This window comes from Triticum aestivum, chromosome 7D (genome assembly GCF_018294505.1).
Source record: "Triticum aestivum cultivar Chinese Spring chromosome 7D, IWGSC CS RefSeq v2.1, whole genome shotgun sequence".
NCBI lineage: Eukaryota > Viridiplantae > Streptophyta > Magnoliopsida > Poales > Poaceae > Triticum > Triticum aestivum.
In genome coordinates, this window is record NC_057814.1 from 311338057 (window position 1) to 311356095 (window position 18039).

General features: G+C 41.5%; 1 long non-coding RNA gene across 1 annotated transcript; it reads left to right on the forward strand.

Moving 5' to 3' along the window:
- Positions 1 to 8886: 8886 nt before the first annotated feature.
- Positions 8887 to 11420, forward strand: LOC123170989 (uncharacterized). The gene is made up of 3 exons (XR_006485264.1): positions 8887 to 9126; positions 10779 to 10871; positions 11308 to 11420. It is a non-coding gene; the product is annotated as an uncharacterized lncRNA (long non-coding RNA).
- Positions 11421 to 18039: the final 6619 nt, after the last annotated feature.

Below are 18039 nucleotides of genomic sequence, written 5' to 3' on the forward strand. Positions count from 1 at the left end.
AATGGAGTCTTCTCTCTCAAGAGGAATCCCACAAGGGGAGATACATGAGCTAAGCTCCAATGTCTAGATTTATTCTTAGCTATTCCCAAATGTAGGAGGAGGAGGAGTATATATAGCATTGGGAAATGAAGGGGTAAGCAGGGGCGTAATGGGTATTACATGGGCAATCCCAACAGTTGCACACAGGCAGCCCGTGTGCACGGGATATCCAGAGACCTGGTGACTTAGCCCGTGTGCATGGGGGTGTATCGTGGGCACGGGGTGTCCAGAAGCTTCGCAAGTTGTTGCCTTCTCGTGGACTCCCATCGGTGCCGCTGGAACCTTGCCTTCTTCTTGACGGTTCCCTCTCCGCTTCCAAGCCTCTCTCGTGGATGGTGTAGGTGCTCGCTTGTGGATGACCTCCTCCATGGCACACTCGTCATTGGGCTCAAACCTATACATGGACACAGTAGGACGATCAAGTAGTATATCACCCTCGAGGGAACCAAGAAGACACGCATTAAGGAAGGAATTCACCTTAGTATGCTTGAAGTAGAAGTTGGGTGTGTCTCTTAGCAATGGAACTCTTGACATGGTGATGTCCATAGGATGCTCCGCATCATCCCCACCCCATTGGGAAAGATCCATCCTCGGATAAAAAACCAAATCACCACGGAAAAGAGATGGCATCACCGTGTAGAAGTGGACGATCACCAAGCATTCACCATCTTGAAGCTCGAAATGGGCACTCTCCAATGTCGCACCGTCTTGTGATTCCTTCAAAAGGAGCAAGGACAACAAACACTTGGAAAAACAAATGTGGTTAGCGTTAGTGCAAAACCAAGCATTCATGTGGTGATTCACCCAACAAGTGTTGTCATCATGCATAGCATAAGGTGCGACAAAGAAGTGTGGCATGGCATTTAAGCATATAAATTGAGCACATGTAAAAGGCACCATGGAAATAGTCATGCAAGGTAAGGTAAAGATGCTAATATGCGTGACAAGTGAACAAGCATCTACCTTCATGTGATAGTAAGCATGCACAAAATGCTCCATGAACGGTCTATGGTAGGAATATGAATCATTCACAACACCAAAGGAAATGAAATGTCTAAATACATGGGGGCAAGAAAATCCAAGCATAATGTGCATATGGTGCAGTGAAGAGATTGTGGCACTCAACAAATGGAAAGAGTAATTGTTCAGCATGTGTGAGGCAATCAAGAAAAGCATGTATCAATCAATGGGACATGTCATATCTATCATGGCATGTAAGCTAGTAGCGCGAAGATACAACATATTAGAGGAAATCATGGCAATCATGTCATGTGAGCAAATAATAGGCATATGCAATGCGCATGACATATCACAAGCATGAAAACAAAACATGATCAAAGTATCATCATAGGCATGGGGCTCAAATGAAATATGGCAATAATAAGAGATATCGCCACCAAGCATGCACATACGCATACAAGTACTAGAATCAAGGATCATGTGAAATGCAATGCATGGATCATAAATGCAGGGCAAAGGCATAGAAATGAGCATATCATGCAAAGTGAACATGGCTAGATGGGAGTAGAATACGTAATGGATAATAATCCATAACCATGTGAGGGCCATGTAGAGGAAATGCGCGAAGTACTTGCGCGATGAGGGTGGGTGGAGGATAAGCACTCCATGTGGTGCACGTCTTCATTGCTCTTTAGAGCTCGTTTTGTCAATGCGTGCACTTGCGAGGTTGACGAGGAATCATGTGTACCTACACAATAAGGAGACACACAAAACAAAGTGTGTGCATGGTAAATGTACATATCATCCATCATGATGTGTATGTGCACGTGAGAGTTAGCACAAGACAAACAATGCTCAAAGATATTTGAGGCACGATAGAGAAACATGTCATCCATCATGAAAGAATAGTTCTTATGTTCAACATGACCGGGACGCAAATTATAGCAAGTGTGTGGCACAATAATATCATTTTTAGTCATGGGATGCATATGGTGCACACAATCATGGGAAGCATGCAATTCATAGGATGGAGCAAAATCTCCTAATAGGTATGGGGGTCTCCTCATGTGTAATAGCGGAAGCATAACATGGAGAAATTGACAACATGGCAAACAATGCATGTCCGAAGCATGTCCTAAGCTAGGTGGTCATGGCATGTCATATGATGGAAATGATGCAAAGGGAGCATATCAGTATCATCACAAGAAAAACAAATGCCAATAACCATGGGCTTGTCATCTATGCCATATGTGCAAACTGGGTTTATTTTAATGGCATAAGCATAGTTACTACGATGAGATTGCAAATATGACATACAAGTGATCTCATGCATAGCATATGACAAGTCAAGCGGGTTGTCAAACATGATGTGACCAAGACAATTATCACAATAAATCCTATGCAACATAGCATCACAACTAATAGAATCCTCATGGCAATCATCAAACTTATCATAAATGGGTAACTCATCGCATGGGGAAATCACACTAGCATGAGAAATGCCAATAGGGAGATCAACATCATGCAAGCAATCAATATCCACTAGTGCGACAAGAGCATCACCTTCACCTATGTTACCTTTGCCATTCCACTCATGTGGTGTAGGTGAGGTGGCAAAGATCAAATTGTGGTCATCTTCATCGTGATGGAACCATGTGGGGGTGCATCATATTCCATCGTGGCCATCGTCTTGTCCAAAGGAGGAACGATGTCGTCGAGGATCAGGGCATCATCATATATGGGACCTTGCACCAAATGATAAGACACAATAGAGTTAGAGGTTAAGTTGTTAGAAATCGAAGTGGCCTCACACGACCAATTAACTACCTCACTCTCTCTATGTGGTGGTGGCTCACTCACTCCCTCAAAATAGGCGCACTCAAAGTCACATAAGGTGGAGTCACTCATCTCACTCAAGTAGTGGGGGTGGTGGCTCTCCTCACATGGGAATTGAGGCATCTCATCATATATGGGGCTAGTAGTGAAGTCACTCTCACTCTCAATATGGTGGCACGTGTCGCTCAACTCATCACCATACGCCTCCTTGGTCGAAGGGAAAATCCCATGCTCAACCGTCTCGTCACCGTCGCCATGGGTGAAGGCCGAAGATGGCACATCATCACTCTCGCCTTCAAAGATGGAATCATCATCCTTGCTTGCCACCATGTCGCTCGCCTCCAAATCTTGGTCCTTGAGTAGATCCGTAGTCGTAGTCGTCGCCGCACCGTCTTCAAAAAGAGTCGTGGTAGTCTCGGCATCGTCAATGCCACAAAGAGGGATGGCAGTGAAGTCAAACATTGGAGCATCGTCTTGGAGCTCATCGGGCTTGGAAATCTTGGTGGTACTAGCCTCATGCTCACGGTCTTGGAGCGTGGTGATACGTCCATTTTGCATCATGTTTTCCTACTATTATTTATAGTGTTTTTAATCAATATAACACTTTGTGGAGCAATTCTAATGCCTTTTCTCTCTTAATTTGCAAGATTTACATGAAGAGGGAGATTGCTGGCAGCTGGAATTCCGGACGTAAAAAAGCTATGTCATATTCTACACATCTCCAAATGAGCTAAAATTTCACGAAGAATTATTTTGTAATAAATAAAAAATACTGGAAGAAATAAATTACAGAGGGGGCCACCCAGGTGCCCATGAGGCGCCAAGGCGCACCCTGGTGGCTGGTAGGGCCCCTGGCCAGCCTCCGGTGACTATCTTCTGGTATATAAGCCCATTTGCCCTTGAAAAAAATAAGGAGAAGACTTTCGGCACGGAGCACCGCCGTCTCAAGGCAGAACTTGGGCAGGAGCACTTTTGCTCTCTGGCGGAGCGATTCCGTCAGGGATACTTCCGTCCGGGAGGGGGAAATCAAAGCCATCGTCATCTCCAACAACCCTCTCATCATGGGAGAACTAAGCTTCATCAACATCTTCACCAGCACCATCTCATCTCAAACCCTAGTTCATCTCTTGTATTCAATCTTTGTATCAAAACCTCAGATTGGTACCTGTGGGTTGCTAGTAGTGTTGATTACATCTTGTAGTTGATGCTAGTTGCTTTATTTGGTGGAAGATTATATGTTCAGATCCATTATGCTATTCAATACCCCTCTAATCTTCTACATGAATATGATTTGTGAGTAGTTACTTTTGTTCTTGAGGACTTGGGAGAAGTCTTGTCATAAGTAATCATGTGAATTTGGTATCCGTTCGATATTATGATGATATGTATGTTGTTGTTTCCCTTAGTGGTGTTATGTGAACGTCGACTACACGACACTTCACCATCTTTGGGCCTAAGGGAATGCATTGTGGAGTAGTAATTAGATGATGGGTTGCTAGAGTGACGAAAGCTTAAACCCTAGTTTATGCACTATTCCATAAAGGGCTGATTTGATCCATATGTTTAATGCTATGGTTAGATTTATCTTAATTCTTCTTTCATAGTTGTGGATGCTTGCGAGAGGGGTTAATCATAAGTGGGAGGCTTGTTCAAGTAATAACAACACCCAAGCACCGGTCCGCCCACATATCAAATTATCAAAGTAGCGAACGCGAATCAAACAAACATGATGAAAGTGACTAGATGAAATTCCCGTGTGTACTCAAGAATGCTTTGCTTATTATAAGAGACCGTTCCAGCCTGTCCATTGATACAAAAAGGATCGGGCTACCTTTTTGAACCTTATTTACTATTGCTACTTGTCACTTGTTACAAATTATCTTGCTATCAAACTACTCATTACCGATAATTTTAGTGCTTGCAGAAAATACCTTGCTAAAAACCAATTGTGATTTCCTTCTGCTCCTCATTGCGTTCGACACTGTTGCTTATCGAAAGGACTATGATTGATCCCCTATACTTGTGGGTCATCAAGACTCTTTTCTGGCACTGTTGTCGGGGAGTGAAGCACCTTTGGTGAGTGGAATTTGGTAAGGAAACATTTATATTATGTGCTAAAATTTAATGTCACTTGTTACTATGGAAAACAATCCTTTGAGGGGTTTGTTCGGGTATCTTCATCTCGACCAGAAGTACAAATAGTTCCTCAACCTACTGCACCTACTAAAAATATTTATTATGTTATTCCTTTGGGTATGATAGAGAAACTGCTAGCTAATCCTTATGCAGGAGATGGAACAATACATCCTGATATTCATCTAATCTATGTGGATGAAGTTTGTGGATTATTTAAGCTTGCAGATCTACCCGGAGATGAAGTTAAGAAGAAGGTTTTCCCTTTATCTTGACATTGACATGGTATAGGCTATGTGATGATATTGGAACGTGGGATTGGAATTTCATCAAAAGTTTTATCCAATGCATATGGTTCATCGTGATCGGAATTATATCTTTTGGCCTCATGAAGGAGAAAGTATCTCTCAAGCTTGGGGGAGGCTTAAGTACATGATGTACACATGCCCCATTCATGAGCTCTCAAGAGAAATTATCTTACATAATTTTTATGTTCGACTTTCTCATAATGATCAAACCATGCTCGATTCTCTTTCAACAGGTTCCTTCATGAAGAAAACTATTGAATTTAGATGGGATCTTCTGGAAATAATTAAGAGCAACTCTTAAGATTGGGAACTCCACAAAGGTAATGAGTCAGGTATAATAGTTGAGTTTGATTGTGTTAAATCTTTTATGGATACCGGTGCTTTTCATAAGTTTAGCACTAAATATGGACTTGACTCTGAGATAGTAGCCTCCTTTTGTGAATCATTTGCTACTCATGTTGATCTCCCTAAGGAGAAGTGGTTTAAATATCATCCCCCTATTAAAGAAAAGATTAAGGAACCCATTATAGTTAAAGATGAAACTATCATTTACAATGTCGATCCAGTTGTGCCTACCGCTTATATTTAGAAACCACCTTTTCCTGTTAGGATAAAGGAACATGCTAAAGTTTCAACTGTGGTTAACAAAAGTAATATTAGAGCACCTAGACCCTCTGCACAAATTAAAGTTGAACCTAATGTTGCTATGGTTAAATATCTCTTGGTCCATAATATAGACGGGCATGCTATTTACGTTTCTGGTGAAGCCGCTAGAACTGCTAAGCCCGATACTAAAGATAAGAATAAACCTGTTGTTGGCATGCCTGTTGTCTCAGTTAAAATAGGAGATCATTATTACCATGGCTTATGTGATTTGGGTGCTAGTGTGAGTGCTATCCCATTTACCTTATATCAAGAAATTATGAATGATATTGCACCGGTTGAGATAGAAGACATTGATGTTACTATTAAGCTTGCGAATAGAGATATTGTTTCACCTCTTGGGATTGTTAGAGATGTTGAAGTCTTGTGTCGAAAAATAAAATACCCTACTGATTTTCTAGTCCTTGGTTCTCCACAAGATGATTTTTGTCCCATTATATTTGGTAGACCTTTCTTGGACACCGTTAATGCTAAGATTGATTGCACTAAAGAAACTGTCAGTGTTAACTTTGGCGATGCATCTCATGAGTTTAATTTCTCTAAATTTCGTAGACAACCTCATGATAAAGAATTGCCTAGTAAATATGAAATTATTGGTCTTGCTTCTATTGCCGTACCTCCTACTGATTTGTTAGAACAATATTTGCTAGACCATGAAAATGATATGCACATGAATGAAAGAAACGGAATAGATAAGATGTTCTCTGGTCAACCACCTATCCTTCAACACAATTTGCCTGTTGAAACTCTTGGAGGTCCTCCTCCACCCAAAGGTGATCCTGTGTTTGAATTAAAACAATTGCCTGATACATTGAAATATGCTTATCTTGATGAAAAGAAGATATATCCAGTTATTATTAGTGCTAACTTTTCAGAGCATGAGAAAAAAGATTACTAAAAACTCCGAGGAAGCACCGTGGTGCTATTGGATATACTCTTGATGATCTTAAGGGCATTAGTCCCACTCTATGTTAGCACAAGATTAATATGGAACCTGATGCTAAACCAGTTGTTGATCACCAACGACGATTAAATCCTAAGATGAAGGATGTGGTATGAACTGAAATATTAAAGCTTCTGGAAGCAAGTATAATTTATCCCATAGCTGATAGTAGATGGGTAAGTCCCGTTCATTGTGTTCCTCAGAAAGGAGGCATTACCGTTGTTCCTAATGATAAAAATAAACTAATTCCACAAAGAATTGTAGCTGGTTATAGGATGGTAATTGATTTTAGAAAATTAAACAAAGCTACTAGAAAAGATCATTACCCCTTGCCTTTTATAGATCAAATGTTAGAAAGACTATCTAAGCACACACACTTTTGCTTTCTTGATGGATATTCTGGTTTCTCTCAAATACATGTATCACCAGAAGATCAATAGAAAACTACTTTTACTTGCCCTTTTGGAACTTATGCTTACAAACGTATGCCTTTTGGTTTCTGTAATGCACCTGCTACCTTTCAAAGATGTATGACTACTATATTATCTGATTTTGGTGAAAAGATTGTTGAGGTTTTCATGGATGATTTCTCCGTTTATGGGACTTGTTTTGATGATTGCTTAAGCAACCTTGATCAAGTTTTGCAGAGATGTGAAGAAACTAATCTTGTCTTGAATTGAGAGAAGTGCCACTTTATGGTGAATGAAGGTCATAAAATATCCGAAAGAGGTATTGAAGTAGACAAAGCTAAAGTATGCAATTGAGAAAATGCCATGTCCTAAGGATATTAAAGGTATAAGAAGTTTCCTTGGTCACGCTGGTTTCTATAGAAGGTTTATTAAAGACTTCTCTAAAATTTCTAGGCCTCTTACTAATCTCTTGCAGAAAGATGTTCCATTTGTTTTTGATGATGATTGTGTAGAAGCCTTTGAAACACTTAAGAAAGCCTTAACTTCTGCACCTATTGTTCAACCACCTGATCGGAACTTGCCTTTTGAAATTATGGTGATTCTAGTGATTACGCTGTTGGTGTTGTTCTAGGACAAAGAGTTGATAAAAATTAAATGTTATCCATTATGCTAGTAAAACTCTAGACAATGCCCAAACAAATCATGCTACTATTGACAACGAATTTTTAGCAGTTGTGTTTTTATGTGATAAATTCAGATCTTACATAGTTGACTCTAAAGTAATTGTTCACACCGATCATGCTGCTATTAAATACCTTATGGAAAAGAAAGATGCTAAACCTAGGCTCATTACGTGGGTTCTTTTGCTACAAGAATTTGATTTGCATATTACTGATAGGAAGGGAGCTGAGAATCCCGTAGCTGATAATCTTTCGAGATTGGAAAATACACTACTGGAATCAGGGATTTTGCCGTCTGCCAGTTCTTTGCCGTCTGCAAGCAGACGGCAAAGAAGGTCTTTGCCATCAGCTACCAAACAACAGATGGCAAAAGAGTTAGCAGACGGCAAAGAAGGTCTTTGTCATCTGTTATTTCTTTGCCGTCTGCTGGCAGATGGCAAAGAAGTGCCAGCGGACGACAAAGAAGTGCCAGCGGACGGCAAAGAAGTGCCAGCGGACGGCAAAGAGGGGGGCTATCTTCGGATCTGACCAGTGGATCTCATTTTCCCCCGATGGGCCGAAAGAAGCGCATCCCCCCACCAAACCCTACTCCGCCCCCACATCCGCCCGCCGGCGCCCTCCTCCGCCTCGCCGATGCGCTGGGGTCACCGCTCCTCCTCCGCGCCCACGGCACCGTCCACTCCCGCGCCGCCGCCGTCCTCACCGACCCCGACCAGCTCCGGGCCGAGCTTCGCAACCGCGCCTCTGCTCTCCTCCGGCCGGCGCGCCACCGCGCCTCGTCTCCTCCAGCCGGAAGGGTACCCAACGCCGCCACCCCCCCGCCCTCCACCCATCCACACACCCGGCTCTCCCGGCTCGGCGCGCGCCACCGTGACCTGCGGGAGGCCCGAGCTCGAGCTCGCCGGCGACGACGACGCACCGCACAGGGTCCCTCCCTACTTCTCCCCATCGATTCCTCTCTCCTTCGCTCCTTCCTTCTGTCCCCCATTCCAATAGACTTATTTTTGCTTTGATTTAGATCAGCAGGAGCTCTCCCCCTCTCCAGATCCATGCACGGCGACGACCAGGACCCCACGCTCAAGCCCCACGAGCTGGACGAGGTCGACAGCGAGGTCATCTGCCCTGCCCACCATGATTTCCCATAGAACAAGAAGGTTGACCCTCTCGCTCTATTTTCTTTTCTTTCCAAATGATTGCTGCCGTGCTCTTGGATAATTCTCTAGGGGCTCTCAAATTTTCTTGGACTGAACCTGATGCAAAAAATGTGGCCACTTTGTTTCCTGATACTCGCAGGTTACAGCCATCGATAGACTAGCATCACTGGCTATTTTGTTTCTCTTCTCTCACCGTGTGAGCACTAGCAGTGTAGAATTTGTGAGAGCTGCTACTTAGTTAAGCAACTACTAGTTTAATAAGTAAATGTCCATGAGATGTTCCTGTTGGTTCCTTTGATTTTTGTTGTTTATGGATGGAAAATAATTCATTCATCTCACTAAATCGATTGGGCAAGAGTTGATTGTTTGTTAACTAGGCCTGCTATTACACTGCTTCTCTGTTATATAATATGTGCAAACTTTCTATTTGTTATGTGGTGAAAATAGCCATCATATTTATTTCCACACAATCAAGTTGATGAAAATTATGCCACGTGAATTTTCATGCTATTGTACCAAGATGAGGGTGCTGCTTGTTGCCATGGAATGCTTAGTTTGATCCCACTTGTTATCAGCAAATAAATATACGTGTTTTATTTTTGTACGTTTTGTTATGAAAGACAAGTCCCTTTGGAAGAAAAAGACTACTTGGAAGGAAAATGGGAAGCCGACTATGTATTCTCGGTTATTGGTAAAATCAAAATCTGGGACAACTCATGCTTGATTGTTACTGGGTTAATGCCAAGCTGCTTATACAATCGATGATACTATTTTTTATATGCGTAACTAGAAGTAGCTGACATCCTTGTACTTCATCCGCTTATATAATTGATGCACATACAAGTAGGCTCCTGATCTTTTCTCAATTTAATATATATCACAATTTGATGATGAATTCCTTGTTTCCAGTACATGTCACCAAGTTCAGGATATTACGTAGTAAATGCCTCCGTCTGACAAGATGTAAAAATAAACCTTTTCCCACCCTTTACTCTGTTTTATTTGTTTATAATGGAAACTAGTGCAGAGTTAGATACGTATAGTGCTTGAAGATTTGCCCTCTTAAGTCCTCTTAAAATAGTTTGGCCATAGTTTGTATCTACACGTGCCTTGAGCATCCATATTTTGCCCAGCTGATATATTTTTGTTATTATCAGATTCAGACTCAGCTATTTTTTTCTTTTTTGTTCCTACAAGATGTTCAGCTTAGCTTTAAATACAGTAAATTTGGATATTGGAAATGTTATATGACTCTGTTCTCCATGTATCCAGCATTATCCATGTTGCTCTTGACATTCATGCTTTATGAACAAGTAGAACACACCTGACAAGACAGCTGTCAATGAATGCTATGAGGTTTAGGAGAGACTTTGTGGATGTTTTTGCCTGTTACGACGTGTTGGCCACTAGAACAAGTAGACATTTTAGATGGCCCTTTTTTGTCTGTACGTTGTGTATGTCATCTGTTAGAACTGGGATTGTTTTTGGTTTTGGCCTTGATAATACTAACTCTACCCTTTAGTTCAATCAGTTTCAAGGCCGCCCTTTTGCTCTCCACAATTCAGCCCTCTATTTTCCTGTTTGAAAAAGATGTGCTTATGTCATTGTGTTTGTTGAACTGTACAGCATAACAACAGTGGAGTGACTTGCAGGTGCCTCATGTGGATTTTATGGCTTAAGCCAAGAGGAGAAAGAAAGGGCTCTGCATATGAAAAGATACCAACATTATTGTTTCCATGAAATTGGTAATGCATGTGTTTGTTTATCTTTTCTGCAAGAGCAACTTGTGTCCTGAGACCTTCTAGTGGTACTGAGACCCATAAAAAGAAATTGTCTTCTTGCATGATCACTTACTGAAAATAGGGACAATCAGCTTTACTTCTGAGTACTTAGAAGTAGTTAAGTTATCTAAGTTATTATGGGTACTGTTACAATGTGCTTGTATTGAACCATCTATCCAAGTTTATTACTAACTCTATATGTGCTTCTCTGCACCTATGCTTGCCTGTATATCTATTTGCTTTATGGACATGACTCTTGTGTTTGTTTGCTTGTTGTACTGTGATAATTGCAATGCTTATTTAGCGACAAAATTTGCTCTTAATGTACTGTTGCAGGATCTGGATATCTCTCAAAATTTAGTACTTTCTGGTGTTGACTCTTAGTGTTTTTGTTATGCAGGTTGGAAGAAAAGAAGAAGATCCAGAGAAGATCTTAGTAATAAGATAGTTTTTAGGAAAATAGATATTTAGTTTTAGGTCATTTCTTCTAATTTCAGATATGGAGTGCTTGTCTTTAGTTTTTGTTTTGACTTTGTGAAACTTGCTAACTATGGATGAAACTGTGTAATATTGATGAAACTATGTATATGTATGGATGAAACTTGCTACTATTGGTAACATGTGTTGGATATGCTATATTGGTACTATGTATGGATGAAACTTGCTACTATGTATATATATATGTGTGTTTGATTTTCTGTGAAAATGAATGGGTATAAGAAGAAACAGAATTAATGCCTATTTGGTCTCTTTGCCATATGCCAGCAGATGGCAAAGAGCCTGCAGTCTTTGCCGTCTGCTGGCAGACGGCAAAGACTGCAGGCTCTTTGCCGTCCGCTGCAGACGGCAAAGGCCCTTTGCCGTCAGCCGCCTGGAAGCAGACGGCAAAGTAGCTCTTTGCCGGACCTTACTTTGCTGGAGCCTTTTGCCGTCCGCGGCTGACGGCAAAGGCCTTTGCCGTCCGCCGTGGCAGACGGCAAAATAGCTGATTCCTGTAGTGAATATTCTTGATGACCCACTGCCTATTGATGACAGTTTTCCTGATGAACAATTAGCTGTTATAAATGCTTCTCGTAATACTCCTTGTTATGCAGACTAGGCTACTTACATCGTTGCTAAATTTATACCACCTAGTTTCACATACTAACAAAAGAAAATTTTCTTCTTTGATTTAAGACATTACTTCTAGGATGACCCACATCTTTATAAAGAAGGAGTAGTATTATTAGACGTTGTATACCTGAGCATGAACAGGAACAAATCCTACGGAAGTGTCATTCCGAGGCCTACGGAGGACGCCACGCTGGAGATAGAACCACACATAAGGTATTGCAATCTAGTTTTTATTGGCATACTCTTTTCAAGGATGCTCATAAGTTTGTCTTATCTTGTGACGAATGCCAAAGAATTGGTAATATTTCTAGACATCAGGAAATGCCTATGAACTATTCACTTGTTATTGAACCATTTGATGTTTGGGGATTTGATTATATGGGATCTTTTACTTCCTCTAATGGGTATACACATATTTTAGTTGCTGTTGATTACGTTACTAATTGGGTAGAAGCTATTCCAACTAGTAGTGCTGATCATAACACTTCTATTAAAATGCTTAAAGAAGTTATTTTCCTGAGGTTCAGAGTTCCTAGATATTTAATGACCGATGGCGGTTCACATTTTATCCATGGTGCATTCCGAAAACTACTTTCTAAATATGATCTCAACCATAGAATTGCATCTCCTTATCATCCTCAATCTAGTCGTCAAGTTGAGTTGAGAAATAGAGAAATAAAGCTAATTTTGCAAAAGGCCGTCAATAGATCTAGAAATTATTGGTCTAAGAAACTTGATGATGCATTGTGGCCGTATAGAACTGCTTATAAAAATCCTATGGGTATGTCTCAATATAAAATGGTTTATGGAAAAGCATGTCATTTACCTCTTGAGTTAGAACATAAAGCATATTGGGAAATTAAAGAAATCAACTATGATTTTAAACTTGTCGGTGAGAAGAGGTTATTTGATATTAGCTCATTAGATGAATGGAGAACCCAAGCTTATGAAAATGCCAAGTTATTTAAAGAAAAATTTAAAATATGGCATGATAAAAGAATTCAAAAACGGGAATTCAAAGTGGGTGAGTATGTTCTATTGTACAATTTTCGTTTCAAATTCTTTGCAGGAGAACTTCTCTCTAAATGGGAAGGACCGTATATCATCGAAGAAGTCTATTGTTATGGAGCTATTTAGATCAATAATTCTGAAGGCACTAATCCAAGGGTGGTCAATGGACAAAGAATTAAGCATTATATCTCAGGTACACCTATTAATGTTGAAACTAACATTATTCAAACTATGACACCGGAGGAACACATAGAGAGACTTTCCAGAACACTCCAGAACCCTAAAAAGGAATAGGTATGTGATACGGTAAGTAAACCGACTCCAAAAATTCTATAAAAATTACTTTCTGCGAGTTTTGGAATATTATAAAATTACAAAAGTAAGAAACAACCGAGGGGACCCATGAGGTTCACACGAGGCACCGGGGCGCGCCCACTCCCCCTGGGCGCGCCCTGGTGGCTGGTGGGCCCCTCGTGAGCCTTCCCGACTCCGTTTTCTTCTGGAATACTTTTTTTTCAAGATAAAACATCTTTATATATATTCCCGGACGTGTTGACCATCATATTGCAGAAATATCTTCTGTTCTTGTTTCGTGCTATTTTTCTGCCAGATCTAGATCGCCATGGCTCCACCAAGCTTCTCCAAGGACAAGTTCTATGAGAAGGTCATCAACTCCTACCTACCGGAGGTGATGAAACACCCTCAAGCCATTGAGATGCGTGAGGGGGTGCTTCAGATCCGGATGTTCAAGGGCACAAGAAGACAGGAAGCATGGAGGCCAGGCTTGAAGCTGTGGAGCAAGAGATGTTCAAGTGCCAGGGGATGGTTGAACACACACTCAGTGCCAACCACTCCATGATCATGGAATTCACCCATGAGCACACGATGGATGGCAAGTCAATGGGGGACATCAACTTCGAGCTGAACAAGCGAGTCAACTATCTCCAAGGACAAATCTATGATCTTCAAAATCAAAATTTTCAGTATGAGGCAAGATTTAAAGGTATGAGTTTAGCTGCAAGTTTGAGGACTATGGAGACTCGTTCATCCTTTTATGATGGGGAACCTATACCATGGAAGCCGGAGGACAAGCCCACTACTTCATCACCACCATCATCACCGAAGATAGAAAGTTGAGTACACGGGTATGGGCACTCCCCTTGTCTTGTGCCAAGCTTGGGGGAGGTGGCCCAGTATCGTATCACCAACACTTTTATTATCTTTACCTATTTTTAGTTCGATCCTTAGTTATTTCATGATTTAGTTGAATAAAAGTTTAGTATGATCTATTTTCAAGTGCTAGTTTTGTGATTTATTTATCTATGTAATCGAGTTGAGAGTTATATAATAAAGAGTAGTTTGAGTTTTTGCTTCTTTACTTTAATGTTTCAATCTTAGCAATGAAAATAATGGAAAGATCATATGCTAATCTTTTGGAAAGTAATGACATTACATAAGGAAAAGTGTAAGTTGTAAAATTTATTGAAGGTTAACAAACATAACATGGTCAACATTGCAATCCATGAAAGAATTAGTAAGGGAAGAGAAGATTCACATGCAAATATACTATCTTGGACATCTTTTATGATTGTGAGCCCCCATTAAGTATTTTATATCAAATTGTTGACGTTGGACAAGGAAGACGACGTAATGAGTTATGTCTGCTTATATTCACAGAGAAGTTAGATTGTTATACATCCTCCAACATGTGGTGCTTGCTCAATATCTTTGCTAGCCAAAAATACGCACCAAGTAGAGATACTACTTGTGCATCCAAAAGCCCTTAAACCCAATTTAATGTCATGAGAGTCTACTATACCTACCTATGGATTGAATAAGATCCTTCAAGTAACACTACTGCAGGATGCTGCTAATGCGACACTACAATTAGAGACCCTTCAACGAAACTGTGTGCGATGCATTAATCGCAAACGGTGGTGTAATAAAACCGTAAAAATGAGATGAACTGTTTGTGATTGCGCACTCATCAAACATGATTCAGATCAGAGATGCGTGTGTGATGTGTGGCATACGGTTAGCGATGATCCAGAACAACATAAACGACCAGCCAGATGAGGGTGTGTGCGATATATGACATACAGTTTACTAGGATGAACTGTGTGTGATTAGGCAACACAATAGAAACGGTCAGCCAGATCAAGGTGTGTGCGATGGAGGGCATACAGTTCACTCGAATGAACTGTTTGCGATGAGCCAAGACAATAGAAATGGTTCAACTGAACAAGATGTGCGTGATACGCGGCAAACATGTCCGTAATCAGAAATGTGTGCGAAGACCAATAATAACACATACGATTGCTGCTAATAAGCCGTGTGATTTGCTCTGTCTACAGAAGAACAACATATATATATATATAACTAAAATAAACATGCAATTATATAAGTGACTATACAGATCATTCATACACACCTCAATAAACAATTGCATGCATTCTAAACTAGGAGAAACGATCGTCTAGTCATCTACTTATTTTGACGCTCCCGCCACTGCTCTGTGGCTCGATCCTTGGTCTGGGGCAGGACGAAGACACTTCCTCATGTCAACGATCCGCCTATACATCTCGTAGTTTGTGTACGCGTCCTTGGCCGTGTACTTGACATGTTCTTCATCCACTCTCTGATGCCAGGCACTGTGCCATGCGTTCCTGTCTTTCTTGCTCTCACCCTTCATCTTCATGTAGTAGGGGTCGATGATGTCCGAGGTGAGGTCAACTAGGGAGTTCTGTTTGTTGTTGTCGCTGCCCCAGACCTTGTAGTGGTCACGGATGTTGACAAGATTCTGGTAGGTCAAGCCCGAAACCTTGAGTGCTTTTAGATCGTTGGTGGTGTCCACCATAGCGAAACTATAGTCGGAGCTGTTGATAAACCTGGAGAAATGCTCGCAAGGCCTTGTGGCCAGGTGGTAGTGGTAGACAAGGACGTCATGTCGCACGCACAGTTGGGCAACGACAACCTTTCGATCTTGCCCGTCACGACCGCTGGTGAACTCGAGGTCGAAGCCGACCACTTGGTACTTGTCCTCAGCAAGGAACTGCTCCATACTTTGGATGGAGCTCTCCACCGAGACCGGCTCATTTGCGTACCCCTCACGTGGGTGTCCACCATGTGATGCGTGGTGAACTGCTCCCGTTGTCATCATCGACCGCTGGGAGCGCCATTGGAGCCATGGGGAGCACCATTGGAACTGCTGGATGTCCTCTCCGTATGTGTCATCGTGGATGTTCTTACTGTAGCGTGTGGCGCGAGAGATGAAGGTAAATGGCCGCGGGAATAAATGGGGGCCTGGTGGCCTAGATTCTCGGCGCGTCCACATGACAGTTTTTGCAGCGGGTAACTGCATCGTGGGGCCGCGCCCGACGCAACCGCATGCATAATGGCAGCATGAACGTACGTGATTGTGCGCCCGCCCCAAACACTGGCAGCACGCTGATAACCCACAAGTATAGGGGATTGCAATAGTTTTCGAGGGTAGAGTATTCAACCCAAATTTATTGATTCGACACAAGGGGAGCCAAAGAATATTCTCAAGTATTAGCAGCTGAGTTGTCAATTCAACCACACCTGAAAGACTTAATATCTGCAACAAAATATTTAGTAGCAAAGTAGTACGAGAAGTACCGGTAAGGGTGGAAAAAGTAACAGTAGCAGTTTCGTAGCAATTGTAACAGTGGCAACGGCAAAGTAACGTAGCAAAGATCAATATGTGAAAAGCTCGTAGGCAATGGATCAATGATGGATAATTATGTCGGATGGCATTCATCATGCAACAGTTATAACCTAGGGTGACACAGAACTAGCTCCAATTCATCAACATAATGTAGGCATGTATTTTGAATATAGTCATAGATGCTTATGGAAAAGAACTTGCATGACATGTTTTGTCCTACCCTCCCGTGGTAGTGGGGTCCTAATGGAAACTAAGGGATATTAAGGCCTCCTTTTAATAGAGAACCAGAACAAAGCATTAGCACTTAGTGAATACATGAACTCCTCAAACTACGGTAATCACCAGAAAGAATCCCAATTATTGACACCTTGGGGTATGTGGATCATAACTCGTAATAGGTGTCTACAACTTGCATGATAGGATCAAGAACACAAATATATTCATGGAAACATAATAAGTTCAGATCTGAAATCATGGCACTCGGGCCCTAGTGACAAGCATTAAGCATAGAAAAGTTATAGCAACATCAATCTCAGAACATAGTGGATACTAGGGATCAAACCCTATCAAAACTAACTCGATTACATGATAAATCTCATCCGACCCATCACCGTCCAACAAGCCTACGATGGAATTACTCATGCACGACGGTGAGCATCATGAAATTGGTGATGGAGGATGGTTGATGATGATGATAGTGTCGATTTCCCCTCTCCAGAGCCCAAAACGGACTCCAGATCTGCCCTCCTGATGAAGAATAGGAGGTGGCGGCGGCTCCGTATTGTAAAACGTGATGAACTTTTCTCTATTTTTTGTCTCCTTGAACGTGAATTATGGAGTTGGAGTTGAGGTCGGTGGAGGTCCAGGGGACCCACAAGGCAAGGGGCGCGCCCTAGGGGGGTGGGCGCGCCCTCCACCCTTGTGGTCAGCAGCTGGGTACCCCTCGGTTGATTCTTTCGCCAAGTTTTTTATCTATTCCAAAAATATTCTTCATGGATTTTCAGGTCATTCCGAGAAATTTTATTTCTGCACAAAAATAACATCAAGGCAATTTTGCTGAAAACAACGTCAGTCCGGTTAGTTCATTCAAATCATGCAAATTAGTGTCCAAAACATGGGCAAAAGAGTTTGGAAAAGTAGATACGATGGAGACATATCAACTCCCCCAAGCTGAACCCATTGCTTGTCCTCAAGCAATTTAGTTGACAAGCTGAAAGTGATAAAGAAAAACTTTTACAAACTCTCTTTGATCTTGTTGTTGCAAATATGTAAAGCCAGCATTCAAGTTTTCAGCAAAGGTTATGAACTAACCATATTCAC